At 44.5% G+C, this 10,966-nt stretch overlaps 1 protein-coding gene across 1 annotated transcript in view; it reads left to right on the top strand.

Annotated features, from left to right (window-relative positions):
- The first annotated feature begins 1,977 nt into the window (after window positions 1-1,977).
- Window positions 1,978-10,966, top strand: part of LOC141216033 (perilipin-2-like) — a 175,366-nt gene continuing 166,377 nt past the window's right edge. The window contains exon 1 of the mRNA XM_073665668.1: window positions 1,978-2,178. The gene's annotated coding sequence lies outside the window, so the exon portion shown is untranslated. The remainder of the gene's footprint in view (window positions 2,179-10,966) is intronic.

Genomic DNA, 10,966 nt, shown 5'->3' with positions numbered 1-10,966 from the left:
TTAAGTTCCCTGAGGGGTCTAGTTACCAAAAGGGGGTCACTTGTGGGGGGTTTCCACGGTTTAGGCACATCAAGGGCTCTCCAAACGTGACATGGCTTTCGCTAAGCATTCAAGCAAATTTAACATTCAAAAAGTTAAATGGCGCTCCTTCCCTTCCGTGCCCTGCCATGCGCCAAAACAGTGGTTTTCCTCCACATATGGGGTATCGGCTTACTCAGGAGAAATTACAACAAATGGTATGGTGCAATTTCTCCTGTTACCCTTATGAAAACTCAAAATTTGGGGCTGAAAAACATTTTTGTGGGAAAAATGTGAAAATGTTATTTTTACGGCTCAATGTTATAAACTTCTGTGAAGCATCTGGGGGTTCAAGGTGCTCACCACACATCTAGATAAGTTCCCTGAGAGGTTTAGTTTCCAAAATAGGGTCACTTGTTGGGGGTTTCCACTGTTTAGGCACATCAGGGGCTCTCCAAATGTGACATGGCATCCACTAATTATTCCAGCAAATTTTGCATTCAAAAAGTCAAATGGTGCTCCTTCCCTTCCAAGCCCTGCTATGCTCCCAAACAGTAGTTTTCCTCCACATATTGGGTATCGGCATACTCAGGAAAAATTGAACAACAAATTTTGGGGTCCATTTTTTTTGTTACCCTTTTGAAAATAAAACAATTGGGTCTAAAGTAAATTTTTTGTGAAAAAAAGTTAAAAGTTCATTGTTTTCTTAACCAAAAATTCCTGTGAAGCACCTGAAGAGTTAATAAACTTCTTGAATGTGGTTTTGAGCATCCTGAGGGGTGCAGTTTTTAGAATGGTGTCACTTTTTGGAATTTTCTGTCATAAAGACTCCTCAAAGTGACTTCAAATGCGATGTGGTCCCTAAAAAAATGGTGTTGGAAAAATTGGAAATCACTGGTCAACTTTTGACCCTCATAACTTCCTAACAACAACAAAAAAATAGGTTCCAAAATTGTGCTGATGTAAAGTAAACATGTAAGAAATGTTATTTATTAACTATTTTGTGTGACATATCTCTCTGATTTAAGGTCATAAGAATTCAAAATTTGAAAATTGCTAAATTTTCTAAATTTTCCCCAAATTTCTGATTTTCTTCAGAAATAAACGGCAGCCATATCAAATAAACTTTACCACTATCATGAAGTACAATATGTCACGAAAAAACATTCACAGTATCAGTGGGATCCGTTGAAATGTTCCAGAGTGACATCGGTCAGAATTGTAAAAATTGGCCTGATCATTAATGTGCAAACAGCCTTCGGGGGTAAAGTGGTTAAACCTGTTTTACATTCAATATTACCTCAATGATTTTTACTGTAACTAAAGATAGTATGTAACCAGTGTTGCATGCCATATTGTGTTTAACTTTCTGGGAATTGTAGTAGCAGGAAAAGTTGTTGACATTTTTGTCCCAAGACTAGTTGAAAAACAAATTTTACCATTCAATATGCTTTGTTTACATACTTTAAAGGGAACCTGTCATGTCCATTTTGTGTTTTAAACTCCCCCCAGTGTGTTGTTATGCAATGTGCATCACTAACATTGTTTTCTCAAAGAAAAGCTCCTAGTATATGTGTGTATAAACACTTTATATCATTAGTAGATGGCATCACAGACCTTTAGTTTCAGTCATAGGGGTGACAATTTTTACCGGTTCAGTCACTGTCAGTCATGGTCCTGGTCAAAATTATTCACGTCCATCGAATGTGATTGTTTGCAGTGTCTGGTCTGACGTCACGGCAACGGCCATGGAGATTCCGTGCTTGCGCACTGCCCATCCACTCCCCGGAGGCTATTTCGCTTTATCTTGAACTGTATTGAGCAGGAAAGCAGTGGCGTGCATAGCGGAGAGGACACAGTGGCACTCATAGCGGAGAGGACACAGTGGCACTCATAGCAGAGGGGACACAGTGGCACTCATAGCGTGCACGCTCACATGTCATATAGCCACTGACTCACAGCAGCTCCGGAGTATGCACACATCTGATATGAAGCTGGGGCTGTACAGTCAGTGCACATGCCCGGGGAGTGGAAGGGCAGTGCATACGCGCAGGATTTGCTAGGTGGTGACAGCAATCAATCCCATGTAACTTTGAACAGGACCATGACTCACCGTGACTGAATCGGTAAAAAGCGCCACCCCTATGACTGAAACGAAAGGTATGTGAGAGAATCCCCTAATGATATAAAGTGTTTTTACACATATCCACTGGGAGCTTTTCTTTGAGAAGACAATATTAGTGATTCACATTCAATAACAACACACTGGGGGCAGATTAAAACACAAAATGGACATGACAGGTTCCCTTTAAAGTATGTAAACAAAGCATATTGAATGGTAAAATTAGTTTTTCAACTTAACTTGGGACAAAAATGTCTAAATGCTACCAACATTTTCTGCTGGTTGTACTCAGCACTACAATTCACAGCAAGTTAAACAGAATATGGCATGCAACACTGGTTACATACTAGGTTTAGTTACATTGAAGGTACAGTAAAAATTATTGAGGTAGCATTGTATGTAGAACAGATTTAAAGAGGTGTCCACGGCTTTAACATTGCCTAGCCTTGGGATAGGTGATCAATGTCTGACCTCGGTGTTGTTGGTGGCCAGAACTGACCAGTTACAGGGGGGCAGATTAGCCCCTTCCCGACATGCGCCGTACATATACTGCTCTGCGGGAGCAGAGTTCCCGCAAAGAGTAGTATATTTACGCCGCAGTATTTTGTGCGGGCTCACGCTGAGCGCCGCCGTGATCACATGCGGGCGTCAGCTCTATGTGAGAACTGACACCCCGCAGCAACACCCACGATCGGTGCTAGCACCGATCGTGGGCATTTTACCCCTGTGATGCCGTTGATAGTGACAGCGACATCGCAGGGCATCGCAGAGGGAGTGGATTCCCTCTCTGATTCCATCTGCACAACGCCATGCAATCGCATTGTGCTGATGCAGTGGCGTACCGCCAATGGCAGCAGGCCACTCCACTGCTATCGGGCCCATGAGCCGAGGGGCCTGAAGCAGCGGGGGAACGAGGAGGATAGGTGAGCATTGTATTTACGGGGGGGGGGAAGGTTGCGGCGGCGGAGGAGTGGGGCGTACGCAATAGCCGCTTCTGCAGCTACCACGTGTGCCCACTGCAAAAGGAAAATGAATATTCCCTCTTCTCCACTCCCATGGGCGTGGAGAAGAATGAATATTCATTCTCTTTAGTAGCGGGCACGGAGGAGCTCTGAGCCTCAGCTCCTGCTGACAGTGCCCGCTACTAAAGAGAATGCATATTCATTCTTATCCACGCCCATAGTCCCGGCATGAAGAGGAGTGAATATGCCGGCAGCTCACATCAGCGTCTGAGAGAACGCGCTGCTCAAATGCTGACATGAGCTGCTGGCAGACAGGAGCGCTGGAGCAGAGCTGAGGAAGGAAGGTGAGTGTATGTGTTTATTTGTTTTAAGTGTGCAGTGATTGGACCATGCATACCAGGATTGAGGGATGAGGAGGCCATGCATATCAGGATTGTGGGATGAGGGGTGCCATGCATATCAGGATTGGGGATGAGGGGTGCCATGCATACCAGGATTGGGGGATGAGGAGGCCACACATATTAGGATTGGGGGATGAAGGGGCCACACATACCAGGATTGGGGGATGAGGAGGCCACATATACCAGGATTGTGGATGAGGGGGCCACACATACCAGGATTGGGGGGATGAGGGGGCCACACATACCAGGATTGGGGGATGAGGAGGCCACGCATAACAGGATTAGGGGATGAGGTGGCCATACATACCAGGATTGGGGATGAGGGGTGCCATGCATATCAGGATTGGGGGATGAGGGGTGCCATGCATACCAGGATTGGGGGATGAGGGATGCCATACATACGAGGATTGGGGGATGAAGAGGCCATGCATACCAGGATTGGGGATGAGGGGGGCCATGCATACCAGGATTGGGGGATGAGGGGTGCCATACATACCAGGATTGGGGGATGAGGGGTGCCATACATACCAGGATTGGGGATGAGGGGTGCCATACATACCAGGATTGGGGGATGAGGGGGCCATACATACCAGGATTGGGAGATGAGGCCATGCATACCAGGATTGGGGATTAGGGGTGCCAAGCATACCAGGATTGGGGGTGAGGGGTATCATGCACACCAGGATTGGGGGATGAGGGGGCCACACATACCAGGATTGGGGGATGAGGTGGCCACAAATACCAGGCATGGAGAGGAGTGAATATGCCGGCAGCTCACATCAGTGTCTGAGAGCGCGCACTGCTCAGATGCTGATATGAGCTGCTGGCAGACAGGACGCAGCGCTGGAGCAGAGGTGAGAAAGGAAGGTGAGTATAAATGTTTATTTGTTTTATGTGTGCAGTGATTGGGCCATGCATATCAGGATTGGGTGATGAGGGGGCCAAGCATACCAGGATTTGGGGATGAGGGGGCCATACGTACCAGGATTGGGGGATGAGGGGTGCCTTACATACCAGGATTGGTGATGAGGGAGCCATGCGTACAGGATGGGGAAATTTATTAGTAGCTACTGCATTTCCCACCCTAGGGTTATGCTCGAGTCAATACGTTTTCCCAGTTTTGTGTGGTAAAATTAGGGGCCTCGGCTTATACTTGGGTCGGCTTATTTAAAATATATGGTATTTTAAAATCAGTGAGTACTTGGTGCCCATAATACAGCAGGACTGTGGGGTGCATTATACTATATGGGGGCTGCATTTTACCCTATGGGATGTGTAATATACTGTATGGAGGACTATGGGGAGTGTATTATATTCTATGGAGGACCATGGGAAGTTCATTATACTATATGGAGGATTATGGGGGGAGCATTATACTATATGGAGAATTATGGGGGGCGCATTATACTATATGGAGGATTATGGGTGGCATATTATACTATATGGAAGGCTATGTGGGGCCATTATAATATTTTGAGAGCTATGTGGGGGGCCATTATACTGTATGAAAGCAATTATACAGTGTGAAGGTTTGTGTGGGGATCCATCATACTGTTTGGAGGGCTGTGTGGGCCCATTATACTGTATGTAGGCCCATTATACTGTATGGAGGGCTGTGTGGGAGTCACAGTTGGGGGATCATACTGTGTTGGGGTCACCATATTTTGCCTTGGGAGTTTAGGATGAGGTGGGGTAAAGCAGGTTCATTATACTGTGCATGTGGAGGAACGCACCATGGGGGTATCATACTGTGTTTGGGGGGCACTTTTATTGGCATCATACTTTATGGAGGCAAAGAAAGAGGAATCTAGGACTTCAGCAGGAGGAAAATTACTATGTAATGGCTGGAAAATTGTGAGATCTGCTCTTCTGTGACACAGACAAATATTTATTTATTTTTTGTGGTGGGAGGGGGGCCTAATTAGAGCTTCCGCTATGGGGCCCCATGGTTTCTATGTACGCCCCTGTGCTGATGGTCTCCATGGTGACCCTTGGTCCCAAGATGGCCGCGTGGTCCTTCCACATCCTTCAGGCAGGTGGCCTGTCAGCGCCTGCTCAGAGAGCAGGAGCTGAGATGCCTCCTTCCAGCCTGTCAGATGCTGATCTGATGCTCTGCAGTGCAGAAGCATCGCAGAACATCAGATCAGCGATCTGACTGTTTGATGATGATGTCCCATCCTGAGACAATGTAAAATAAGTAAAAAAAAGTTTATGAAAACTCTAAAAATATTTAAAAAAAAAATCACAAAATAAAGGGAAAAAAAAATTAATCCAATACATATATTTTATCTGTGTAAAAAAAAAAAAGGAACACATATTTGGTATTGCAGCGTCCGGAATTACCCGACCTGTAACATTGTCCCACTAGTTAACCCCTTCAGTGAACACCTTTAAAAAAAAAAAGAATAAGAAGGCAAAAAACTATGCTTTATCATCATACCGCCGAACAAAAAGTGTAATAAAACGCGATCAAAAAGACGAATGTAAATGAAAATGGTAACGCTGAAAATGTCATTAGTTTTCCTCCACATATGGGGTATCGGCATACTCAGGAGAAATTGCACAACAGCATGGTGCAATTTCTCCTATTACTCTTATGAAAATGCTAAATTTGGGGACAAAAAATATTTTATGTGGGAAAATGTGATTTTTTTTATTTTCACGGCTCAACGTTATAAACTTCTGCTAAGCACCTGGGGGTTCAAGGTGCTCACCACACATCTAGATAAGTTCCCTGAGGGGTCTAGTTTCCAAAGTAGTTTTACTTGTGAGGGGTTTCCACTGTTTAGGCACATTAGGGGCTCTCCAGATGCGACATGGTGCACGCTGATTATTCCAACAAATTTTGCATTCAAAAAGTCAAATGGCACTCCTTCACTACCAAGCCCTGCCGTGCGCCCAACCAGTAGTTTTCCTCCACATATTGGTATCTGCGTACTGAGGAGAAATTTAACAACAAATTGTATGGTGCAATTTCCCCTGTTCCATTTTTTGAAAATGCAAAATTTGGGGCTAAAGAATATTATGTCACTTGTTGGGGGTATCCACTGTTTAGGCACATCAGGGGCTCTTCAAACAAAACATGGCGTCCGCTGATTATGACAGCAAATTTTACATTCAAAAAGTCAAATGGCGCTCGTTCCCTTCCGAGCCCAGCCGTGTGCCCAAACAGTGGTTTCCCCCCACATATTGGGTATCGGTGTGCTCAGGAGAAATTGCACAACAAATTTTGGGGTCCGTTTTCTCCTGTTACACTTGTGAAAGTTAAAAAAATGGGTATAAAGTAAAAAATTCTGTTGGAAAAGCGAGAAATCACTGGTCAACTTTTAACCCTTATAACTTCCTAACAAAAAAAAATATGTTTCCAAAATTGTGCTGATGTAAATTAGACATGAGGAAATGTTATTTATGAACTATTTTGTGTGACATAACTTTCTTATTTAAGGGCATAAAAATTAAAAGTTTGAAAATTGCTAAATTTTCACAACTTTCGCCAAATTTCTATTTTTTTCACAAATAATCATGAAGTACAATATGTCACGGAAAAAACAAACAATCTCAGAATCACCGGGATCCACTGAAGCGTTCCGGAGTTATTACCTCATAAAGTAAAATATATATCTTTGTGCCGTGTTAGCCAGTAGATAGAAAAATATTTAGATTTGAGAGTCCTCAGTGGTTGATACCTTTTAATGGTTAAATGAAAAGATGGTAACAAATTGAAAGCTTTCAAGACTACTCAGGTCTCTTCATCAGGCATAGTATAACACAAAATCTGAAGAATCACATATTTATACAGAACAAGACACCGAAATAGTGCAATAGATGAGACAAGTGACATAAAGCAGAACTATTAGTATGGGAGAGGGATAAACAGTTGTGGCCGTAAATATTGGGATAATTCATAGATAAGGAGTGTGAAAGTTTTATTGTCCTGTGATTGAAGTCTGGTCTGGGGCTGTGATACCCCCACAGGTCTGAGGAGCACATTCCTTAGTTGATGTAGAAAAACATAAATCAATGTGACACATTCATTCCTGTGTGTCAAAGGTTGCCATTAGTTTGTATTCCTAGACTTTTCTGTCTCTCTGAGATTTGAAATTACCTTTTAATAAAAGGTTGTAGTTCCCATGCTCCCCTTAGCAACTTCAGATTTGGATTGTAGGTGACTACTAGAGGCACCCGGTTGCTTTCTTGTTTAGTTTTGTAATGTAGGAGGTGATTCCTTGATATTCTGGTGACTCTTGTAATCTGGTTCTCAATTGTTCTTGGATGGTAGCCCTGATTCAAAAAGGTCTTTCTAAGGCCACCAAGGTGTATGTCTCTATCCATAGGGTTGGAACATATCCAATTGTATCTGATGGCTTGGCTATAGACAATAGACAACATACCTTAAATGGGACAGTTTCTATCCAAAACACATAAAAACTCTATTGTCTACAGCCAAGCCATCAGATACAATCGGATATGTTCCAACCCTATGGATAGATACAAACACTTTGGTGGCCTCAGAAAGACCTTTTTGAATCAAGGCTACCATCTAAGAACAACTGAGAACTAGATTACAAGAGCCACCAGAATATCAAGGAATCACCTCCTATATTACAAAACTAAACAAGAAAGCAACCTGGTGCCTCAAGTAGTCACCTACAATCCAAATCTGGAGGTGCTAAGGGGAGCTGCATGGAAACTACAACATTTACTACAAAAAGATGCACGATTACAATCCATATTTCCTGACCCCCCCCCCCCCCAGTTCTGTGTTTTAGACAGAAGCATCATTGTCATAAGCTCCCTGTCCTCTCCATCAGCTACAGGAACCTTTCCCTGCAACCAGAAAAAATTTAAAGCCTGTCCATTTATAATGACCACGGACAAGATAAAGATCACCAACTCACATCAGGACTACAAGATCCCAGGTACTTTCAGCTGCATCACATCTAATGTGGTGCACTTAATTATATGTACCAAATGTCCAGCTGGGCGTCTGTATGTAGTGGAGATAGGGCAAAAAATTAGAACAAGGATGAATTATCATCACCACACAATAAAAGAAAAAAGAATAGATGTACCTGTGGCCAAACATTTTTGTATCCCTGATCACAGCATCATGGACATTAATTACTGGTATTAAAAGGTAATTTCAAATCTAAGAGAGACAGAAAAGTCTGGGAATACAAACTAATGACAACCTTTGACACACTCAGTGCAGTAATAAATGTGTCGCATGGATTTATGTCATTCTACATCAACTTAGGAATCTGCTCCTCAGACCTGTCAGGGCATCACAGCCCCGGACCAGACTTCAATCACAGGACAATAAAACGTTCACACTCCTTATCTATGAATTATTCCAATATTTACGGCCACAACTGTTTATCCCTCTCCTTTACTAATAGTTCTGCTTTACGTCACTTTTCTCATCTATTGCATTATTTCTGTGTCTTGATCTGTATAAATATGTGACTCTTCAGATTTTGTGTTATACTATGCCTGATGAAGAGACCTGAGTAGTCTTGAAAGCTTTCAATTTGTTACCATCTTTTCAGTTAGCCATTAAAAGGTGTCAACTACTGAGGACTCTCAAATCTAAATATTTTTCTACCTCATAAAGTGACACTGTTCAGAATTTTTAAAAAAATTGGCCTGGTCAGGAAGGTGAAAACAGGTTTTAGGGTGAAGAGTAGTGTTGAGCATTCCGATACTGAAATATCGGGTATCGGCCGATATTCGCGGTATCGGAATTCCGATACTTAATTCCGATACTTTTACAATATCGAATACCGAAATCGGAAGTTCCCATAATGCCTGCGCTCTGCAGTGTCTCTGAAGGATGACAAGCTGGATGGCAGCGCTCAGCTGAGATCCAGCCTGTCATCAGAATGCCATCCCAGCGTGGGAGAATTCTCCTGATTGTTTAAAAGCCGGCGGGCGGTAAAAAGCCGCCGGCTTTTAAACAATCACACAGCCCTATACTGCTTCCCCGCAGCCTCCCACCCCGATCCTCCGCTCCCCTCGCCACCTCCAATCCCAATCGTAAGTTAGGACCGGGCGGGGAGCACAGCACCAAGGAGCGGGGAGCGAAGGACCCGGGCGGGGAAGCCGGCAGTGAAAAGACTTCACCGCCGGCTTTCCCGTTCTGTGCTGCGCTTTCCCGCTGGTTATTTCAAATGAACAGCTGAGGTATCAGGTGATGCCGATCAGCTGTTCATTTGAAGTAGCCGCGGTGCCCTCAGAGGGTTCATGTGAGTTCATGCTTGACTGCATTGCATGAACTTACATGAACTTTCCCACGGCCACACAGGTCAGCCTCACCTCCCAGACCATCAGCCCGTCATGATTGGTGTGTGCGGGTGTGCGCGATGTCTGTGCGATGTGTGCGGGTGTGCGCGGTGTCTGTGCGATGTCTGCGGGTGTGCGCGGTGTCTGTGCGATGTCTGCGAGTGTGTGTGGGTGTGCGCGGTGTCTGTGCGATGTCTGCGGGTGTGTGCGTGCAGGCAGACATAGGCCGATGTGACACTACTACTCCCATCGGCCTATGTCTGTCCCCCGTCCACTCCTGCCAGCAGGATCAGCTCGATGGGAGCAGTAGTTCCCATCAGCCTGATCCTGCTATATAAATTGCCCTACTGTTTCCCCAATAAATGTTAAATACATGTCATTGGTGGCCAGTGGTTACCTACAATAAATTAGTTCATACCTGTCCCCGCCGATCGCCACTTAAAATAAAGTAAAAAATAAAAAACTACACCTATACTCACCTAGACACCTAATTCCCCGAAGCCATCGATCTCCTGTAATAAAATATAAAATAATAAACCACAACCTTATCCTTAGCCCTCCGTAGCAGTCCACGAGTGTCCCACGAAGATCTCCAGTTCAGAGCAGCCACATAGAATGTGACCGCTCTGAACCGCTGCCGCCGCTAGAATGACGGGGCCGTAAAGCAGCCCCGTCATTGCATAAGCGGGTTCACCGGAGTTCAGGCAGCGCTGCTCCGGTCAGCTCCTTCACGGCCCTGCTGTATCGTGAGAAATTCCCACGGTACAGCAGTGCCGTAAAGGAGGTCTCCGGAGCTGCGCTGACTGAATGCACTCCGATGACCTCAGTCAGGGGCTCCCGCTGCCGGTAGCGGACGTGTTCCCGGCAGTGTGAGCTTACAGCAGCCATGCACAGCTGTCACCATCTCCAGATGTGACAGCTGTGCATGGGAGATCAGCGCTGGAACGTGGACAGGTAACTATTTTTTTTTTTTAGTAAACTAAGAATTAAATAAAATGGTGTGTTTTATTTCAAATAAATTATTTTTTTCTTGGTGTAGTGTGTGTTTTTTCTTTTTAACACTTTGTAGCTTAGTAATGGGGGTGTCTTATAGACGCTCATCATTACTAACCTGGGCTTCATGGCAGCTGGCGCTGACATCAACCCCAGCCCTATTACCCCACTGCCACCGCACCAGGGCA

The sequence above is a fragment of the Phyllobates terribilis genome, unplaced genomic scaffold, assembly GCF_046119375.1.
Source record: "Phyllobates terribilis strain yellow unplaced genomic scaffold, ASM4611937v1 Scaffold_1__5_contigs__length_1240528914, whole genome shotgun sequence".
NCBI classification, from domain to species: domain Eukaryota; kingdom Metazoa; phylum Chordata; class Amphibia; order Anura; family Dendrobatidae; genus Phyllobates; species Phyllobates terribilis.
Note: the sequence above shows the minus strand (reverse complement) of the source record. Positions and strands in the feature narration are given on the sequence as shown.